This window comes from Aotus nancymaae, unplaced genomic scaffold (genome assembly GCF_030222135.1).
Source record: "Aotus nancymaae isolate 86718 unplaced genomic scaffold, 86718_ANA_hifiasm-v0.15.2.pri h1tg000115l, whole genome shotgun sequence".
NCBI classification, from domain to species: Eukaryota; Metazoa; Chordata; class Mammalia; order Primates; family Aotidae; genus Aotus; species Aotus nancymaae.
The window spans coordinates 4,963,263-4,986,727 of NW_026988530.1; the positions used below are offsets into that span (position 1 = coordinate 4,963,263).

The 23,465-nt window shown below is 37.9% G+C and overlaps 1 non-coding gene across 1 annotated transcript; it reads right to left on the bottom strand.

Annotated features, from left to right (window-relative positions):
- Positions 1 to 3,116: 3,116 nt before the first annotated feature.
- Positions 3,117 to 3,235, bottom strand: LOC135272587 (5S ribosomal RNA). Its single transcript, XR_010340608.1, has one exon. It is a non-coding gene; the product is annotated as a 5S ribosomal RNA (ribosomal RNA).
- Between the last annotated feature and the right edge of the window lie 20,230 nt (positions 3,236 to 23,465).

Consider the following 23,465-nt stretch of genomic DNA (forward strand, 5'->3'; position numbering starts at 1 on the left):
CAAAGCAGGGGTGTGTGAGAATTCATTCCCATAACAATGTGGAGCACATCAAGAAAGACTGTATTGAAACTTCCAGATAGAATTTATGAGGACCCAGACCCAGCAGTGGCTGTGAGGAGGAAGAGTCAGTGGGATCTGGGACCTCAGATAGATCCGAGAAATATGCAGCAGAGGGGATGAACAGCATTGTATAGATCCTTGATGTGAGAAGGAAAAGTGAGATGAATGACGATGCTATGAACTAGGGAAAAATAAAAAAGAAATAACTTTTATTTTAGGAAAACATTTTTCAAACTAAATGGGCTGTAGGACTTCAGAGTGATTACAGATGCTATTAGGGTGACCTCATTTACACCAAGAAAAATATCCAGAAATGACTTTCTTTTTGCACTATCATCTATCAAAATTATCTATATAAAGTACATCCTAGAAAAAAAATGTGCAGAATTAAAAAGAAGGAACACATGCTGTCTGACCTCAAAGAGGTTAAAAGCCTGGTTGAGAGAAAGATAATGAACAGAGAAAGCATGAGGTAAAGAAGAAAGAATACAAGGAACAGGAGGCACTCTAAACAAACGGATGAATGTGCGTCCTCCCTTGTACCAGACAGGATTTATGGCGTAGCCGTGGTTGCAACCAGGGAGGTATTCCAGGAGCTGCAGCATATGTATCAGCTTTTAAAAGCTTGGAGGAAGGAAAAGACAAGGTTCACTCGAGAGATGGTAAGTTTGGTTGTAATGGAGATCTCAGGAAAGAGGTTGGAAGTGAGTCTTGAGAGGAGAAATTTGTGAAAAGGCAGAAACTAGGAGTTTGAGATGTGGGTAAAGGAAATTCACCGAGGAATTTTGATCAAGGCAAAGCATATCATTGAAGCAGCTTCTTGAAAGAGGGCCTGTGGGTCTAATGAAGAACTACCTGTAAAAGGCAGAAAGTTGAGGCATTATCCAAACGCAGGAGAATTCATGCCTAGTCTCCATGGGTATCACGAAGGGGAAGAATGTGACTAAATTAAGTGGTGTTTCAAAGAAAGAATCAATAGGAAAATGGTAGCATTTGGGGTGAAGAAGAAGAGTCAAAAAAGAATCCTGGAGCTATGTACAGGTTATAAAATTGGAATTCGTATACTAGAGCCAATCAGTTCTCACATTCTTTCCTTTCCTTCCCCCACTCCAGTACCCTACTGCTCTGTGAGGTTAGAGTTTTGGACTTTCCTCAGTTAGAACCTGGGTTTATGTTGTAAATTGGTATTATTGATATGGAAATGGATTCACAGTAAACAATTATAAGTCTGTTGTTTTTGTTTTTGTTTTTGTAGAGACGGGATCTTGTTATCTTGGCCAGGCTGGTCTCAAACTTCCTAGATCAAGTGATCCTCCCATCTCAGCCTCCCAAATTGCTGCTATTATAGGCATAAGCCACAGCAACTGGCCATAAGGTATTTTTAAAATAGTTGAGTTTAGTTTTTATCCTTTGAGTTTTATAATGGTCTTTGATCTCAGAACAGTAAAATGGCGATTGGATCAATATCTTTAACAACAGGAAAACCAACAGTTGTACATGCTGTAGTTTTCTTACACTTAAACAAAATACTTCCTTATGAGTCTTAGTATGTGGGTGCTGCTATAACACCATAGCAAAGACTGGGTATTTTATAAAGAACAGAAATTTATTTATCACAGTTCTGGAAACTGGGTAATCCAAGACCAAGTTACCAGCAGATTCAATCTCCTTCTCCTTCTCCTTCTCCTTCTCCTTCTCCTTCTCCTTCTCCTTCTCCTTCTCCTTCTCCTTCTCCTTCTCCTTCTCCTTCTCCTTCTCCTTCTCCTTCTCCTTCTCCTTCTCCTTCTCCTTCTCCTTCTCCTTCTCCTTCTCCTTCTCCTTCTCCTTCTCCTTCTCCTTCTCCTTCTCCTTCTCCTTCTCCTTCTCCTTCTCCTTCTCCTTCTCCTTCTCCTTCTCCTTCTCCTTCTCCTTCTCCTTCTCTTTCTCCTTCTCCTTCTTCTTTTTGAGATGGAGTCTCACTTTGTCCCCCAGGCTGGAGTGCAGTGGCACGATCTCGGCTCACTGCAACCTCTGCCTTCCGAGTTCAAGCAATCCTTCTGCCTTGGCCTCCTAAGTAGCTAGAATTACAAGTGTGTGCCACCATGCTTGGCTTTTTTTTTTTTTTCTGTATTTTTTTAGTAGAGATGGGGTTTTGCCATGTTGGCCAGGCTGGTCTCAAACTCCTGACCTCAAGTGATTCACCCACTTTGGCCTCCCAAAGTACTGGGATTACAGGTGTGAACCACTGCACCTAGCTAATTTCAATGTCTTGTGAGGGCTGATGCCTGTTTCTAAAAGGTGACATGTGAGGTGTCTCAGATGGCAGAAGGCAGAAGGCAAAGACACTAGGACATTCCTTTCAACCTCTTTTATAAAATCACTAATCCATTCCTGAGGGCAGAGTCTCTGTGACTGAATCCTTCTTAAAAGTCCCCACTTCCTAACACCATCGTCTTGAGATCTAAGTTCCAACATACGAATTTTGGAGGTACATGCATTCAAACCATAGCATCATGGAAGCAAATATTGTTCTGAGGTCTTAGAATATTGATGTTGGGTTGAATTTCTGAACTCACAAAACTGCCATTATAAGTCCATTTTGGTGCCAATCTACATAAAAATAAAAATTTTAAGAATAAATTTTCCCTAGTGCCTTTTAATCATCAAAAATTAGGGAAAGATACATTATCTATTAGAGATGAATGCACACTCCTAGTTTCTCTTGCTGCTATATGAACTTTTCCAGAAAAAATTCTGTCCTTTTTTTGTTATCTCCAATCCATGAAGATTGCCTTGTCTAATATGCAAGTTTGAAAGAAAGGGATAAGATGCTTTGTCTCAGCTTCTGAGTCTCATTCTCTGCTTTGAAATCAGCATGACTGTTGGGATCATGAGCTCTGGTCTGCTCTGAGCCATCTGCCTTGTAGAGGACAGTAGCCATCCAGCTGGATTCAGACCTGGGCCTATTGGGTGCGCCTGGATACACTCTAGACACACCAAAAATGTTTTAGCATATACCACCCACATAAAAGTTTAAAAAAAAATATGTGTGAAACTCTGTGCAATTTTTTTTTTAAAGCCTACAGCACCCGGTATTCCCAGGGGGTCTCCCATCCAAGTACTAACCAGGCCTAACCTTGCTTAGCTTCTGAGATCAGGAGAGATCGGGTGTGTTCAGGGTAGTATGGCCATAGACACAATTTTTAAAATTTTTATTCTATTTTATTTTTCAAAATTTCCAGTCATACCCTCTAGGTAGATTTCACAACCCACTAATGGAGCATGATTCAAAGTCTCAAAGCACATCCCGGATCCCCTCTGCCTTGCCCCATCCTCTAAGGAGAATCTTCCTAATTCAAGTCTCTCCCACCCAACACCTGATAGTTTCAGAATCTAGGTTCTCCCCATCACCACCTCTGGAACATTGGCACATGCTCTGATAATTTCTCATTTCTCATCAGGACTATTGGAGTAGTACAAATAGGAGTAATATAACAGTAATAATAGTAAATCTAGAACCTATATTCATTAAGAGCCTACTGCATACCAGAGGCTGTTCTTGGAGCTCTCCATGTAGCAACATCTTATTGAATCCAAACAACAACCTAGAGTATTCTCTCCACACGGGTCCTCTTGCCTCTAGACATGCTGACTCTTTCCTCCATCTGTGCTCCCTCCATACTACTTTCAGGGTGATTCTAAAATACAAATGGAATCACATCATTCTAATTTTTGATATGGATCAATTTATAGGACGAGCTCGTTAAGCAAAAACAGCAGTCCCATCAGGACTTGCCTCTAGACTTATCTAGCAGCATTCCACTAGCAGCTTCAGCTCGGAATGCTCCCCATCCCCTCTCTGTACCATGCACTGCTTTGATGCCTTGCCGGCTCCTGACTCCAGATTCAGCCATCCTCTGTGTTCCAAGGGACTCCGGTTTATATCTCTCACCGATCATTTCTTTTGTTGTAGTAGGTTATTTACGTGCCTGTCTCTCCCACTGGACTGCAAGCCCCTGGAGGGTCAGCACTGCCACTGTTTTATGTTTTCATTGCTATTCTGGTAATTATCTAACCACATCATGCCAGAACCACTGTATTAGTCTTTTTCTTCCTGACACTAATGTTACTTGAATAATATTTAACCTGCAATTGCCAAATGTATTGATTATGTTCTATTTCTGCTCAAGCAATAGCTCCCCATTACTTGTCCCATTATATCCAAATTTCCTGAAATGCATTTTAAAGACCTTTATAATTGGGTCACTCTGTACAAATATAACCTTATTCCTCACTTCAGTAGGCCTAAAAATTCTCAGCTTTCACCTTTATGGATTTTATTATGCTCAGTGATAACAATGTTCCATGACATGTGGTCATTTGTAAGTTGTTGGAGGCAGAATCTTTAAAACAAAGGGACCATTTGAGAACAAAAGGCTTACCACTGAGTGAACCTAGCCAACTGCCCAGCATCCATGTAAATGGCTTTGTTCAATATTATGAAAAAAGTAACTCTAACTCTACCTAGAATCATGAACACAGGAATGAGATGATTAAATATTTTTAATTATATGTTACTTTATTTCATGGAGTAAACAATATGCTATGATGGTACGCTTAAATTTGAGACTATACAAGACTCGGCATATATCACCCTGTAATGCATTATCAGTGCAGTTGCTTCTCAGCGTCCCAAACTGTTATTTTTTTGTTGTTAACATAGCCTACAGAGCCCAGATTCCTTGCATGTAATTTTCCCTCTACATTCTTGTCGAATGAATGAGTCAATTGATAAGAGGACAAAATGGAACTCGAATAATTTAAACTTAAGACAAGATGAATTTAACAGCTGTTTACAAACACAGGTAATGACTGAAACAGTCTATTAGATCCAGAAGACATAAATGTGTGGGAGAGAAGCAAAAAAAAAAAAAAAAAAAGGGAAGTAATGCCATGAATGTGCTAGATTAGGGGTTTCTAGACAGGTAGACAGAAATAACACTAAGGAAAACAAATGCAAACATTTCACCTCAAAGTGGTAAAAAGGGCTTCTTTCTTCATCTTATTATTTCTCAAGTAAGATGAAGTTAAATAATTAAATTATTACACAATAAAAACGATGTTATAATCTTAGCATTTCTTCTCATCCTTGATAATGGCTTTATTTGATATTGAAATCAGATTTCCTGTTTACCACATCAAGTCTAGCCTATTTTGCTTGACTTTCAAGGTCTTCTAAAATGTAGACCAACCTAATGTTCCCAAACCTATTCCCTTTTCCTACTCACCTGAATGCGGTACTCCAGTCTAGTCAAGGAGTATGCTTAGCGTCTGCCAAACTGTCCCGTTGGTTAGTGTTCCCCTTGCAAAAGACAAAAGTATGCATTCCATATTATGCCTCGTACAGCCATGGACACATAGCAGGAATTCAACAAATAATTGAAGTTCAGCCAGCAAAATAAGTTGACAAGTATTGAAAAATCTGTACTGTTTGTTGAGAACTTGCTAGGTATGGTTGAGGATTCAAATGTAGACTACATAGACTCTTTCCTCAAGAAGTGAGTTATTTGTCTTAAAGCAATGAACAGTAAAATGCAAAACAACACAAAAATAGGTGCTAGATATCATCATACAATTTTTTTTGCAAATTTTATGGCTTCATATCAGAAGATTATTCCTTCTTCAGGAACAGCATCACAATTATTGTATGCACCCATCAGTATTTAGGTCCATACAATTACACACATAATTGAGTAATGTTGTGCAGACCAATTATGCATCAGGCATTTGAAAAGTCGTGAAATTGGGGGGCAGCAAGATGGCCGACTAGAAGCAGCAGTGATTAGAGGTTCCCATTGAAAAGATCCAAAACAGTGTATGAAATCTTCACTGGCAACCAAAGTATCCAGGTTCTGTCTCAGGACTGAATAGACAGCTAGTGTGACCCACAGAGAGGAGGGAAGAGCAGTGTGGTGTGGCAGCCCACCTAAGAGCTACACGGGGTAAGGGATTCCCCTAGTCCCAGCCAAGGGAAGTGGTGAGTGAGCATGCTACCCAGCCTGGGAAACAGTGCTTTTTCCATGGAACTGTACAACCTATTAAATTATCTCTTGATCCAAGTGGATCTCTCAATCCTATTTATGTGTTGTTTTGCATTTTACTGTTTATTGCTTTAAGACAAATAACTCACTTCTTGAGGAAAGATTCTATGTAGTCTACATTTGAATCCTCAACCATACCTAGCAAGTTCTCAACAAACAGTACAGATTTTTCAATACTTGTCAACTTTTTTGCTGGCTGAACTTCCATCAAAAGATCCCACTTGGGAGCCAATGCCATGGGGTCCTTGGGCCCCAACCATGGAGCCACATAGATTCTCAACACCCACTGAGCTAGAATTGGCCTCAGCCTACCAAGCTCCAGGAGGAGGGGAGGCCGTAACTACTGCTGCAGCTGCCTGTGGTCTAAGCCATCTGAGCTCCTTGTTGGAGGGGGCAGCAGTCAACACTGAGGCTGCAGGGCTTCCCTGCAGGAACTCCACCTCCAGCTGGGGGCTCAGGGACAGAACTCTAATCTTGGTGGGCCTGAGCCCCTAGGGGAGGGCTGACCATAGTCTCCATGGACCAGCAGACTTAGTCTTTTCTCTCGTTAGCTCTAGGGAATCAGGACAGCCCAGAGAAGTAGGTTTTCCCACAGTTCAGCACACCCTTTCCACCAAGGGACAGCCAAAATGCCTGATTTGAAGTGCCACACAACCAGGTGAGACCCTCAACAGGGGTTGTCAGGCATTCTATACAGGAGCATTTCTGCTGGCATCAGCTCAGTGCCCCTCGAGGTCAGAAATCCCAGAGTGAAAAACAGGCACCCATCTTTGCTGTCCTTCACCCTCCTCGAGTGACATATTCAGGCATGGGAGTAAACCAGATGAATAACGTCTGAAGTAAACCCCCAGCAAACCACAAAAGTCCTACAGAAGAGGTACCTGACTAATGTAAGAAAAACAAAGGAACAGAAAGCAACAGCAGCGTCAACAAAAAAAAGTCCCCACAAAAACCTCATCCAACTCAGCAGCCTCAAAGATCGAAACTACACAAACTCATGAAGATGAGAAAGAATCAGTGAAAAAATGCCGAAAACCCAAAAGGCCAGAGTGTCTCCTCTCTTCCAAATGATCACAGCAACTTTCCAGCAAGGACACAAAACTGGATAGAGGATGAGATGGACGAATCGACAGCAGTAGGCTTCTGAAGGTGAGTAGTAACAAACTCTGCTGAGCTAAAGGAACATGTTCTAACCCAACGCAAAGAAGCTAAGAAACTTGATCAAGTTTAGAGGAGCAGATAACTAAAATAACCGTTTAGAGAGGAGCATAAATGACCTGATGGAGCTGTAAAACGCAGCACAAGAACTTCATGATGTATACACAAGTATTAATAGCCAAGAACTTTGTGATGTGTACACAAGTATTAATAGCCAAATCAGTCAAGCAGAAGAAAGAATATCAGAGGTGGGAGACTGTCTTGCTGAAATAAGACAGGTGGACAAGATTAGAGAAAAAAGAATGAACAAGAATGAACAAAATCTCTGAGAAATATGGGACTATGTAAAAAGAATGAACCTATGACTGATTGGAGTACCTGAAACAGATGGGGAGAACAGAACCAAGTTGGAAAACACACTTCAGGATATTATTCAGGAGAAGTTCCCCAACCTAGCAAAAGAAGTCAACATTCAAATTCAGGAAATACAGACACCACTAAGATATTCCACAAGAAGACCAACCCCAAGAAACATAATCATCAGATTCTCCAAGGTCAAAATGAAGGAAAAAATGTTAGAGAGAAAGGCCAGGTCACCTACAAAGAGAAGCCAATCAAACTAACAGCATATTTCTCAGCAGAAACCCTACAAACCAAAACAGAGTGGGAGCCAATATTCAACGTTCTTAAAGAAAAGAATTTTCAACCCAAAATTTCATAACAGGTCAAAGTAAGCTTCATAAGCAAAAGAGAAACAAAATCCTTTTCAGACAAGAAAATGCTGAGGGAATTTGTCCTGCCTTGCAAGAGCTCCTGAAGGAAGCACTAAATATGGAAAGGAAAACCAGTAGCAGCCACTGCAAAACACGTGAAAACATAAAGACCAATGACACTATGAAGAAATGGCATCAACTAGTATACAAAATAACCAGCTAGCATCGTGATGACAGGATCAAATTCACACCTAACAATATTAACCCTAAATGTAAATGAGCTAAATGCCCCAGTCAAAAGACAGAGACTGGCAAATTGAATAAAGAAAGTCAAGACCCATTGGTGTGCTATATTCCGGAGACCAACTTCATATGCAAAGACACACATGGACTCAAAATGAAGGGATGAAGGAAAATTTACTAAGCAAATGGAAAGCAAAAAAAAGTAGGGGTGGCAATCCCAGTCTTTAACAAAACAGACTTTAAACTAACAAAGATCCAAAAAGACAAAGAAAGGCATTACATAATGGTAAAGGAATCAATTAAACAAGAAGAGCTAACTATCCTAAATATATAGGCACCCAATACAGGAGCACCCAGATTCATAAAACAAGTTCTTAGAGACCTACAAAGAGATTTAGACTCCCACACAATAATAATGTGAGACTTTAACACTCCACTGTCGATATTAGACAGATCAACAAGACAGAAAATTAGCAAGGATATTCAGGACTTGAACTCAGCTCTGGATCAAGTGAACCTAATAGACATCTACAGAACTCTCCACCACAAAACAACAGAACGTACATTCTTCTCAGTGCCATATGGCATTTGCTCTAAAATCAACCACATAATTGGAAGTAAAACACTCCTCAGCAAATGCAAAAGAACTGAAATCACAACAGTCTCTCAGACCACAGTGCAATCAAATTAGAACTCAGGATTGAGAAACTCACTCAAAAATCACACAACTACATGGGAATTGAACAACCTGCTCCTGAATGACTCCTGAGAAAACAACAAAATTAAGGCAGAAATCAAGAAGTTCTGCGAAACCAATGAGAAAAAAGAGACAACATACCAGAACCTCTGGGACACACCTAAAGCAGTGTTAAGAGAGAAAGTTACAGCACTATTCACAATAGCAAAGACATGAAACCAACCCAAATGCCCATCAATCATAGACTGGATAAAGAAAATTTGGAACATGCACACCGTGGAATACCATGCAGCCACAAAAGGAAATATGTCCTTTCCAGGGACATAGGTGAAGTTGGAAGTCATCATCCTCAGCAAATTAACAGAAGAACAGGAAACAAAACACTGCATGTTCTCACTCATAAGTGGAAGTTGAACAATAAGGACAGGTGGACACACGGAGGGGAACAACACACACCAGAGCCTGGTGGGGGAAGGGTGAGGGGAGAGGGAGAATCAAGACAAATAGCTAATACATATGGGGCTGAAAACCTAGGTGGCGAGTTGATAGGTGCAGCAAACCACCATGGCACACATATACCTATGTAACAAACTTGCATGTTCTGCACATGTATCCAGAACTTAAAGTTAAAAAATAAATAAATAAAATATAAACATTTTAAAAATGTAAAGCATTTTTTTAAAAAGAGTGGTGAAATCAACTTTGGAAGAGATTTGCCAGCAATTTTTAATACAGGGTTTAATTTAGCTTAAGCCACATATTAACATACAAAGGGAACAGTGCAACATGGTAGAGTAGCAAAGACATTGGCTTTGAAGTCAGAAGATACACACTTAAGAGTTGGTTCTGGCCAGGTGCAGTGGCTTACGCCTGTAACCCCAACACTTTGGAAGGTCGAGGCAGGTGGAGTGCCTGAGGTCAGGAGTTCAAGACCATCCTGGCCAATGTGGTGAAACCCTGTCTCTACTAAAAATGCAAAAATTATCTGGGCATGGTGGTGGGTGCCTGTAATCCCAGCTACTCAGGAGGCTGAGGTAGGAGAATTACTTGAACCTGGGAGGTAGAGGTTTCAGTGAGCCAAGATTGTGCCATTGCACTCCAGCCTGGGCAACAGTGAGATTCCGTCTCGAAAAAAAAAAAAAAAGAGTTGGTTCTGCTAATTGCTGGATAAGTGACCTTGTTAAGTCTCTTAAGCTGAGACTCAGCTTCTATACTTTTGAAATATCACTAAAGATAGCTTCTCTTCCTCCTGTCTCACAGGGATGTCTAATCAGCAAATTAAGTAATATGGGATGGAGAGAAAGTTTTGTAAGCATAATAGTACACTGGTATATGTTATGATATTATTAGCTATTATTTAAACTCTTTAGCTGCTAGATGAGAATACAAACTTGTTAGAAAATATTCAAGAAGAGTCAATTATCAACAATACAATATCAGCTTAAAGGACATGAATGCTTTTTCAAAGGAATCATCCTGAGTCAGAAATATTTAATTCATTTATTAAATCTTTAATGACACAGATGAATTTTGGGAGGAGCTCATTAAGTTACCAGTGGCACCAAGCTGAATTATCTTCTCCAAGCTTAGCAACTTAGAGAAGATAATTATACTTTTAAATTACCTTGAAAAATAAACAGAATTAATGGAAATAAAAATTTAATCAGTACAAGAAAATAAAGGAAAAGCAAATCATACAAAAATGATGTTAAAGATATGGTTACAGGCAAATACAGCATAAAACAAAAGATAGAATTTCAGAGGATCATACATGAGTCACTAATGCCATGTTAATGTTTAAAAATGTGTTGATAATAAAATGAAATAGGATTCTAGCAAGTGGGAGTTTCTAGACCGTCTTCCCACCATCCTTAGGATTTTATCATTTTGAAAAAAAAAAGCAAAAACTTATCAAATACCTACTGCATTTGAGGCACAGTCGTAGAGAAACGTGTCTGATCTGAGGCCTTAAAAATGAAGTATGGGCTCCCTGGATGGGATCCCAAGAGAAGAAGGAAAATGATTCATAGTTTGCAAAATAAGGTCTCTGAGTAAAAGTTAAAAGGATTAGGTTTATTTAGAGTGAAGCAAGGGAAAGCAGGGCTGTGGAGGTTGAGTGAGATTAGCAAGTATCTAAAATTACAAGAAAGTACGTAAAGATAGAATAAGAGAAAATGCACGCATCTGCCAGGGAGTTTGTCTTGGACAACATCAAGAAGCTGCCTGCCTCAGCATTGTGAGAGTAGCACCATTTTGCCAAAGAAAGGCTTCTTGTTACCAGTGTCCTGGACAACCACGTGTTCGGTAAGTGCCATTTCACGTGGATAACAGTTAAGTTTACATTTATTGAAATTTTTGTTGAACCCTAATTTTTCCCAACTCAATTTATGAATGCTTTAGTGCTGTCAATATCTTTACGTCTTCTGAGTTTTCCATACTCTATTCCATTATCCAAGCCAGAGGCCTAGGAGTCAACCTTGATTTCTTCCTTTCATTATCCTCCTAATGTTCAATTAAGCATGAAGCTTATTTTTGATTACCTTCTAAATTCCTCTTAAAAGCTTTTGTCGCTGGGTGTGATGGCTCACACCTGTAATCCCACCACTTTGGGAGGCCGAGGCAGGAGGATCCCCTGAGGTCAGGAGTTCGAGACCAGCCTGACCAACATGGTGAAACCCCGTCTCTACTAAATATACAAAAATTAGCCAGGCATGGTGGCAGGCACCTGTAGTCCCAGCTACTCAGGAGCCTGAGGCAGGAGAATCACTTGAACCTGGGAGGCAGAGGTTGCAGTGAGCCAAGATCATGCCATTGCACTCCAGCCTGGGCAACCAGTGAGAGTCAGAGTGAGACTCGGTCTAAAAAAAAAAAAAATCTTTTTTCTTCCCTCCAGCACAGAGAGATTGTAATTCTTCTTATTGACTCTTACCTGGACCATTGCAACTACTTTTTAATTGGTATGTGTGCCTGGAGTTCCAGCGCTCCCAAACTTTTCTTCCAACTACACACCCAGTGATGTATCGAAATTGTAATTCTCTACTAAACTGAGTTACTAAACAGTCATCCCACCATGTTCCAGACTGTGTTATTCTGAGAAACATTTATGAAACAACTGGATGCTTGGCACAGGTGTAAAAAAAAAAAAAAAACTGTCTAATTTGAGGCCTAGACCCAGATAAGGCCTTTCTAGGTGGATTCCAAAAGAAGTGAGATTCTTCAGTAGCTCCCTATCACCAACAAAATTAAATCCAAGCTTCTTAATGTTCAAGATTCCCCTTGATGTGGCCCCTCCCAGCACTCTGCTCTCAGCAATTGTTTCTCTCTTTCTCACACTTACACTCCAGCAGCATGTTTTTCCCACCCCCTACTTTTGTTTCTGTAGCCGCCCAGCCTAAAAGGCTCTTTCTCTATTCTTTGCTCAGCTTGCTCCTTGGGATCCTTAATAGTCTCTGTCTGGAACGTCTTCTGGCCCTCTGAATTAAGATACCCTATCAGGGTTCTACTGCCCATGGGTCTCTGTCTCTTAATTACCTGTTAGTGTGATCATCTCCCATAATGAGTGAGTCCCTTGAGGAAAGGGCCTTGTGTGTATTCCTTCGGTCTCCTAAGCCCTTCTCAGAGCACCTGGTAAAGTGGATGCTGAATGAATTTTTAAGGATTTCTAAAAATGGAAGGAATGAAAGAATGAAACTATCATCAGTTCCTTTGTAAAACATTACCAAATAATTTATATTCTAGCAGAACCACATAGTACCTTCATGTAAGGTATAAAGCCTTGATTTAACTGCATATATCTGGTAAGTTACATTAAATGTTTCTTTTCATTTTCACCAGTCTAAATGGAGTTAGAATAAATGGCTGAGAACACAACAGATACCATTCTCGAATGCAAAAACAAGACAAAGCACAAAATAGGATGACTATGGTGAGACGTTTTATTCGTCTTAGTTGAAAAACTGAGTTGAAGCTGGAGAAATATTCGAAATTGTACAAAATTAAAGTAAAATGAATTCTTTTAATAGGAATAAACTTAGTAGAAGCTTTTTTTTTTTTTGCTACAAAATGGCAAGATCTTGCTTCACTTGACCTCTACTTACCTCTTTACCATTGCATTACCTTGCTCTACTTTCCCTGGGACTGCCAAGAACGATACTAAGGTCATGCATTCGAGCACTCAGCCAAGGAGGTGATGGGGCCGAAATGCAGCCCACATGCCATTCAATAATCCATGTGTCCTGGTGCAGTCTGCACCCAGTTTGAGAAAAAGGTGTACAGAGACACTGAGTAGGCAAGCTGGGCTCTGACTCACTGGACCTCCTGTCCTGATGCCCCATGGACCTTCTCTCAGTGTCACCACAAAGCCTTTCATGTACACCTGTACCTCTCCCTGAAATTCTCCTTGTTCTCTTTAGCTCATTGTTCATACTTCAATTTGAGCCCCCTTTCATCAGGGAAGTCTAACCTCTACGACTAACTAGGACAATGCTCCTATAGTCAGTAAGCTTTCATTAAACCATGAACTTCTCTGTCATGTTTCCAGGTTAATGATTGTACAATTGCTAGATTGATGGCTCTCCCACTATATTGCAAGCTCTATGAAGACAAGGATGGAGTCCATTTTTACTACTACTGCACCCCCAGAACACGTGGTGTATGTTTAATAAATGATCATGGAATTAACAAAGTAATTCATACAGAGCACATGGGGCACATAAATTTTGTTGAATGATTGAATTTCTGTATTTCACTCCTAAGTGAGCTGATATTAAAAATAAAATAATAAAAATCAAGTATGACATTCTAATTCCTCTACACATTTTGGACATGATTGGCTTGTGATTTGGTTTGTTTCATCATTTCATAAGTATTAACTACATTCATCTTCAAGGTTTAGTGTTAGTGGAATAAATCCGTACTTGATTTTAGCATCTTAAAGGTCAGAAACACAAAGTTTAGTTAGTTTAATCATCTGTCAAATCAGCAAAAGTTTAATGCTTTTATATACATGCTTTCCATACAATTTGCTGGAATAAAAAATGTAATGCTTTATTAAATAGTGAAAATAATATGAACTTTCAATAATGCAGACAGGCTGATTATAACTGTAAACCACATGCTTATATACTTTGGACTTTTACAGCTTTTAATTTATCAAAGGAAATAATTAGCACACTTTGTGGCAGCTAGTGATGGAATTTATTCATTTGGAAGGCCATGGGTTTCCTGTCATTAAAACTACATCATGTCCTTCCTTTTCTATTAAACTTCCACTAAGGGCAGTAAGAAGTCACTAAAAGGAAATGAAGAGTTTTTTTGGCAATGTTTTTGTACAATGATTTAATACTCTTGAAAGATAGCAAACCCATAGTGTATGCCAACAAGTATATTATATAAGATGAGGGGCCCAATTACCACATTATTTCCTTTATTTGAAGTTTCATCTGAGACTCAATTAACTGTGATTTGCAAAGTCTTGTCAATAAATTCAGTTTCTTTGTACAGGTTAATGCATTTTTTGGTTTTCATTAGTAATGTTTCACTTTAGCAAAGGAATACATTTAGATTCCATAACCACTGTATACAGCTTTATATGTCAAGGGATATTACTTCTTCTCCACATGATCAATGGCATCTCATTAGCCAGAGAATCACTGTAGTTAAAACTCACACATATTTTTTTTTCTCACTGAAAGGATTTTCAGTGAGATTAACTATTAATTCTTATCTTTCTTCTGATGAGATAGTACTAAGGTTTGATCTCAACTTTGTTCCAAATATTAGAACCATAGCTGTTAATAAATGCTCTCTAGTTTGGGAAGGTTTAAATGAAATGCTTGTTTCCCTGAGGCTTAAAATGGGCCTGACAGGGAGGTAGAATTAGCCTCTCGCCCCCAGAAGTGGGTGGTCCTTTAAAGCTATACTCAAGGTACGCTGTCGGTAAAGGTTTAAGTCTCCGTTGTCTGACAAAGTCGGTGCAGGTGAAGGAAACTTCACATAGTACGTGAAGGGTCTGTTTGGCTTGACTATAAACAAACAGTTGGTGAAAATGCTTCAGACAAGTTCATAAAGTCCTTTTGCCTGGTACATGCTAAGAAACAAAACTGCCCTTAGTTCTTAAAATCACTGAAATGGAAAAAGCCACCACACCCTGAAAACTCTTGTTAATTCTTAAGCAGAAAAGAAAAAAAATCACACTTCAAATTTGCTCCTGTTCTTTAGGCTATTCCATTACAGTTTTATCTGGACAAGAACAATGTCTTTGTAGTTATTAATAGTACATCAATTTATTTTAGACTAATTGTAGATTTACAGAAGTGCTGTAAATAGAGTACATAGAGTTCCTTTCACCAAGTTCCTCCCATTTTTAACATCTTACACTACCACAGTGCAAACTAGGAAATTGACATTTAGTATGTTAATTTTAGGAAATAATAAATTAAAATAAATTTTGTAATGTTTGTAAAATTTGTTTGTAATGTTTGTAAAATAAATTTTGCTTTTAAAAAAATGGCTTCGCATCAGTACAGAGGATATTTTACTGAATTTCTAAGGATAAGTCAATTTTAACAGTTTTCTCTGAGCCACTTATACCAGGTACTGATACTGCTGCTGAGTTTGTAAATTAAGATGTAAGATCAGAGCTGGGTTAGATTGTCATATTGTCTCCTTTAATTTGGAGAAGTAGAAAGAGGCTAGAGAGAGACTCGTAAAACAGGCTTTACGACTCTCTTCAAGACAGATATAGAAGTCCATGCTCCAATCCCTTCTCCCAACTTCTGCAATTACATTTCCGCAGGAAGAAAGAAAAGAAATTAGAAACAGGATAATGTAGTCTTAAATCACCATTTTTAGCCTTTGCCTTCTTGTGGGAGCTCTGAATTTTTATAACATGTCCCTCATATTGTATAGTGTGACACAACGAAAAACACAACTTGACCCTTCCCCAATAAAAAATAATTTTGTCTGACATCCTGTAGAGCCTATACATGAGTCTATCCTAAGCTCCCGTGTCTCCTCCAATTGGAAAAGAAAAGCACTGTAAACATGTACAGTAAACCTAAAGATCTCTTTCAATATAGTCTACAAAAAACTAATCATCAAACATTTCTGGCTGGGTGTCAGTTCCTAACACTGAACTAATTGAAAATGTGGAACATTGGGACATTAGAGATAGTCTTGATTTGTTTCAGTTGTCTCAGGATTCTAAGTGGTGTAAGAATTAGAGTATTTGAATTGAAATGTTCTTATTAGAATAAGAACATGATGTGATCAAGTCTTCAGACCAAATCTGAACTGCACTCTTGCAACAACAGCCTGCTTCTAACAGAAAGCTATGTATCTTGACGTCACTAGAAGTGGATGTTGGGTGTAACACATTACAGTGTTTTTCCCCAGAAAGCACAGAATAGCCACAAGCTTTCACCATCAACTCTTATCTTGGGCATCAGCAGCGCCAAGAAAGCTGGCCCTACGTGTCTGAATGCACGTGGGAGGAGACACACAATCTGTACTCCCACTGACTTTGATAAGACAAGTCCTGATGAGATCAAGAGTTAGGAGGATTCATGACTCACAGCTAGTTTAGCACATATGCAGCTTCTCCAAGTATTTGCACTCTGTAATGCCAACAAATGAATACAAAGCTAACATGAACACAAACATGCAATGTGACTATTTTTCATAAAATATTTCATAGCAGTTTGGCACACAATATCCTGAGGTCTGCAAAATTTAATGAAAGTCAAAGATATTAGGCCAAAGTATTTTGCACCTTGTTTCCAAGTCCATTTCTAAGGTCGGAAAGAGGGATTTTGCCCTTCAAAATGAAGAGAAATAATGATGTATTCTGTGATATAATTAAATACTGCTTCTAATTGTCATGTGAATGTCTCCACCTAATGTAACCAACAAAGGCACCAACATGATATGTTTTAAATGAAGACTTTAAATACAAGGAAAGGCCATAATCTGTATTTTGTTCATGAGTTCAAATTATTGTTAATTATAATTACATAAATATGTAATTATTTTATAATTAAAACAAAGCATTAATCAAAGGTAGGAAATTTGGGTTTTAACCTACCTCTGCTATTCTAGGTGTTAGTCTTAGATACATTCCCAAATGCTCTATGACTCAGTTTTCTTCGCTGACAGAGAGATTGATGAAGAGAGAGGAAGAGACGGAGCGATATTAACAATAGCTACTTTACATTGCTGGAATTAAACCTAAATTTTCACCATCTGTATATACTGAAATCAGATACTCTGTAGCAAAATCCAGGGACACAAACATGTAAAAATTTATTTTTTACTTCCATCAAAAGAAATAGATTAAGAAACCAAATCTAGTTTGGTCTACACCAAAGCGTAAGTAAATAGAAATGCAGGTTTCCTAAGCATTTTAGTCTTACATAATAATACAATAAGTAAATAATTCTCTAAACTAATAAAAATTGATCAGTCTGTTTCTGAACTATGAAATACTGACATTTGCTGTCTCTGAATACTCATGCATAGAACTGTTTTTAAAACTCGTAAAATATTTAAAATATGGAATTTAAAGTTCTTTTCATATAAACTGATGTGATTCGCAGTTCCTAAAGCATGCTGTTGATCTGTCTTAAAGAAAAAGAAAACAGTCTTTCAGCAATTATGGTTAAGGATCTCCAAACTGAAACACATGTGGCTGAACGCCATTCATGTCACCAGCCCACACCAGTCTGGTGGTGGGGGAGGGAAGGAAAAAGAGGAGATAAATGGCCTACATGATTGATTTCAACTAAGACCCAAATCTTGGAGAACAATTATTGGATTTACCACTGTTTGTTTTTGCAACATTTCGGAAATTGGCAAAAAAAAAAAAAAAAAAAAAATGTTTACGAAGTAGAAGAGGCGTGTGGCAACTAAGTTGATTTCCGAGGTAAGTGATGTTTTTTTCAAAAACGTCTTTTCTTAATTTACCTTAACTGGTACCAGGCATTGGAAATCATTCCTGGTGAAATTATCAATCATGAAATTAACAATGCGATGATGCAAAATACTGTCAGTGCATGTTTTCCAAATATATGTATATATAATATATATATATATATCTCCAAGCTCTAGTATTATTTAGATTTTTTAGATTATCTAAGCTTACATGTACATTTAATTATCAGACTTTAAAAAAAACAGAACTAATCCATTTTGTCCAAAGAGAGGTATTATGTCTAATTAATATGTCAACATGTGTCTTTCTCCTAAAACTGACAAATGCTAAATGCTTTATCAGTCTGGCACCAAAAATGATGTTGTCTCTGAATTTTCCCAGACCGCCTTGTCTGAAAAGCTACATGAAAAGGTTTAATGATCATATATTAGGTGGGAACTTTAACCTTCTTTGTACCAGGTCAATTGAGTAGGTAATTGGAAAAGTCAGTTCCACTTGTAATCCATTCAAAAGGAAACTAAGATTTACACAGAATGTAGTTTTCAGTCATAGAAATAGTATGGGGTTCTATAGAAAAAAAAATACAACACAATAATTCTGCATATAACTTTTCATTTATTTAATTGTATTAAGGTTAAAGTGTTGAAAAAAGAATAAAAGGCACAGATCAGAAGAGAAACTTTATAAATTCTCTAGTCTCTTCTGAAAATAGGAAAAATTAAATTTAATTGAAAATCAAATATAAATATTTGTTATTGAGAGCTGATTTTGTGCCTGGCAGCAGGTGAAACTTTTCACAAAAATAATTTTATAAAAATTCAGTAAAGGTCAAGCACGATGTCTCATGCCTGTCATCCCAGCACTTCGGAAGGCCGAGGAGGATAGGAGTTGGAGACTACCCTGGCCAACATAGTGAAATCCCATCTCTACTAAAAAGATAAAATTAGCCGGGCATGGCGGTGCATGCCTGCAATGCCACCTACTTGGGATGCTGAGGCAGGAGAATGGCTTGAACCTGGAAAGTGGAGTTTGAAGTGAGCGGAGAGTGAGCCATTGCACTCCAGCCTGGGCGACAGAGCAAGACTGTCTCAAAAAAAAAAAAAAAATCCAATAAAAGGAAGGATTCTTATGACCATATGATAGCTAATACCTGCATGAAGTTAATAGTGTAGCTGTGGTGCCAGCTACCATGCTTTCAACTACCACTTATTAGCTATCTAGCCTTGGGCAGATTAAATCACCTCTCAGTATGTCAGATTTTTCCATCTCCGAAATAGAAATAATATCAGTGCCTCCCTCAGAGAGATGTTGTGAAGAACAGATACAATTGCTGGCATATAGATGTTCTATGGAAGTATTTTTTGTTACTGTCTTACAGACAATGAAACAGATGTTAAAAGAGGCTTTACAAATTGCTCCAAATCACAGAGTTCAATGACAGGACAGGTCCAGGCATCTCTGTCCTCCAGGAACCCATAGATTAGCAGGAAAAGCAAGGAAGAGAAAGAGGAGTGCACGGCTCTAACTGCTTTGGGAGTGTGACATAGGGGCGTTCCAGCATGCTGAAGAGTGAAGCAAGAGAGGGGCTTCCTATTCAACAGGGGTTGCCTGGAGGAAAGAGAAGGAGTTGGGGATATTTGCCAGAAACGAGCACAGGCACAGTTGGTGCACAACGGGCCAAGTCACTGCAGATTTGGGAACTGTAACTGAAGGCAGCAGTCACCTGCAGTACTGACCATGTTTTCTCTGGAGCCATTGGAATGATGCTGAAGGAAGAGACGGGACCTGAAAAATACAATTATCTTCTATAATTCATTGCCATTTGAAAAACATACACCTATCATTGTAGATGAGTGTTTTTATGTGTAATATTTATGGTAATTTAAAAATATATGTGAAAACAGAAATTTAGCCTTCTTATGCTTTTCTATTTGTTGCTAATAAGTAGTTTAAAATAGTCTGAAAGGGAAATTATGTTAATAGTAAAAGCATTTAGATTCCACTGTCTTTTATGAGAATCTTTTACTTGTCTTCATGACAATGTCTTTTACTTTTATTACAATCTCTGTTTTCAAATATTTAACAATTGAGAAAATTTTCTGACTTGAAGTGTTCACAATTGTATAATAGTCCTCACATTCTTTAGTAAATATGACTAAATGAGTAAATATGAAGTATGTAATATACCAAACCCAATAACTGGCAACTAGATTGTTGAATTTCTTAAAGGAAATAGATTCTCTTATTGTTCTTACTGCCTTTAGGATACAAACAAAATTCCTATGTACAGCCAGTAAGGTCTGACATGACCTGGCCCTGGCAGTCTCTATAGCCACATTAAGCACCTTTACACCCAAACCCCTGCAGCCCCACCATAGCAACCACCATTCAGTTGGAGGCCCTTTCCAGCCCAGGGCCTTTGAACATACTATTCCCTCTGTTTGGAGTACTGTTTTTCCCTACGTCCACCATTCCCTATCAGTCTTTCAGATCTCAGCTCAAGCATCACTTGTTCAAGAAAGTCTTTTGCCAATCACCAGGAAAAACAAAACAAAACAAAAACCTCCTAAGTCAAGTTGTTTTCTTCTCCTTCCTTCTCCCCTTCCTCTTCTTTCTCTTTCTTCCTCCTGTTCTTCCTCTTCTTTCTTTTCTAATGTGTTCTAACAAAATCCTATCTTATTCCTTTTTTCATTCAATAAACATATACTTATAGCAATTACTTTGCTACTCAATACCCTTCTATGCACTGAGAATATAACAGTGAAGAAAATAGGAATGCTCCTGATTCAAGGTCTTCTTTCGTTTGAATCACAACTTCCCCTTAACTGGCCTGTAAGTTCCCTGGAATGCGGCGAAGGACAATGTTGGTATTATTCTCATTGCTGTTTCCCCAGAGTCTTGCAGAGTCTGGCTCATGGGTAGCACCTAACGAATATTTATTGAATAAATTAAAAATGAATAAATAAGAATAAAATGTAAAGTTAGCCTACATACACTAAAAAATGATTTAAGAGAGTATAAAACTACAAAGCCAAAAAGTCTTCAAATCTAAGGCAAAGAGGACTGCACAGTCACCAGAGGAGGCTCTTCTGTATCGAGACCTTATGAGTATCCCAGTCAGACACACAGTAAACTCTTACTCAACAGAAGCCAGAAGGAAAAATTATGAGGCCCTTAAAGGAACTAGGAAACACTGTTAAACTTCCCACAAAGGAAGTCTGGAGACAGAGAGAAAGAGACAGATCCTCTGTATCATGTTTTCTGATAAAATAAGCAACTATTAATTTATGGATTTTTAAGTATTTTATTTTTAATTATTATGGATACAATATAACTATGTATTTATTGGGTACATGTGATATTTTGATACAAACATACAATGTGTAGTGATCAAATCAACGTAATTGAGATATCCATCACCTCAAACATTTATTATTTCTTTGTGTTAGGGGCATTCCAATCCTACTGCTTTGGTTATTTGGAAATATACAATAAATTATTGCTAACTATAGTTGCCCTACTGTGCTACTGATTACTAGATCTTATTCCTTCTCTCTAACTGTATTTTTATACCCATTAACTGTCCCTTCTTTATCCCTTCTTGGCCACTATCCTACCTAGCCTCTAATGATTATTATTCTACTGTCTGTCTGTAGAAGTTCAGTTATTTTTAAGCTCCCACTTAGGAGGGAGAACACGGAAAATTTGTCTTTCTGTGCCTGACTTATTTCATCTAACAGAATGTCCTTCACTGCCATCCTTGTTGTTCCCAATGACAGAATTTCATTCATTTTATGGCTGAATAGTACTCCATTGTCTGTGTGTGTTTGTGTGTGTATACACACATAATTTATCACATTATCAATAGGTTTTGAATATACATATTTATATATAACCCATTTTATATAGCCATTGATATGCTGATGGATACTTAGATTGATTCTATATCTTAATTATTGTGAACAGTGTTATAATAAATATGAGATTGCAGATATCTCTTAAATATACTGATTTTCTTTCTTTTGGCTAAAAACTTAATAGTGGGATCACTGGATCATATAGTAATTCTAGTTTTAAATTTTTAAGGAACCTCCAAATTGTTCTCCATAGTGGTTGTACTAATTTACATTCCTACCAACAGTGTACAAGAGTTCCCTTTTCTCCACATCCTCACCAGCATTTATTATTCCCTGTCTTTTGAATAAAAACCATTTTAATTGGAGTAATTTACTCATTTAATAATTACTTGTCACCTTTTATGTCTTAAGCATTCTGTCGGTGTTTCTGGAGAAACCGTGGTTTCAAGGAGTAAAGCAACACCATCTTACCTGTTTTTCTCTTAATTCTTAGCATGGATTCACCATGTATGGTTTGTTACAGTATTGCAAGCCCTCTCAAACTCGTATCACAATGTCTGATACATAATAGATCAATACAATATTTTGTCAAAGAATACATTGAAAGTTTCCAAAGATAATACAGGAACCCATTAAAAATATTAATAATATTGATTACAGAAATATTGTCAATTCATTTGTCATTAAAGGTGTTTTATCTCTCAGTGAATTTTTCTTCTCTGTTTAGGGATTTGAAGAAAATTTTTTTGCCTCCTGTTATGAGGTAACACAAGGGACTCCATGAAAAACCAGACAAAGAGCTCTTCTCTGATTGTCTTGCACACAGCCAAGCTCCATGGAGACATGAACCCCTCCTGTCTATCTTGACCCTTTGTTTCTTCCTTTATTCCTACCATGGCACTATGCCTGTCCTGGCTCAGGAGTTAGTCACCTGGAAATCCCAGCAATCAGCTCTCTATTTCAGAAGGGACACATGTTCTCTAGATTTGCGCTCTTCTGGAATCTTCAACTCTTAGTCATTACCTGTTCATTTTGATAAAAAGGAAACCAATCTGAATAAAGATGAGAAAGAAATATCAAATAAATCTCTAGACTTAAATAAATCTCTGTACTTAAATCAATTTAAATCTCTAGACTTATATTTTAAATAAAATACTTTTAATAAATACTGCTTCCTGCTCTATCCCTGACTCATGGCCACACCCTACCCAACCCTTCCATTGCTATCTCTAATTTTTTTGTGTTCTTTTTGTAATAGGTAGATAAGCTGAGCAAAAACACATTTCTCATGTGTGTGCATATTTTGCTACTTGCATTTGCTACTGTATTCAAAAATAGTATTTTTAAATTTATTTTCAAATGAAATAACAAGTGGTGAGGACATATGTAAAAGTGTAGTACAAAGGGAAGTGAAAAATATTAGATTGGATTAATATTCATTAACTAGAATGAAGTTGACATAAATATCATGAGAAAAGCACAAATTAAAAAATAAGTAAATAGCCCATATAAAATATTATGAAAAATATTTCAAGCATATCAAGTACCAAAGGTCAGAAAGAAACAAGAAGCTCTCTGAGAAATGACAAGGCCCATTTATTGATAGAAGAGAAATCACAGATATTGTTAAAATTAAATTAATCAAGAAGGCAAAAAGCCAGTGCCAAAAACAGATGTGAGTTTTTTAAACCAGAAAGCAGACATGGAAAGTATGAAAATCAGGATCAT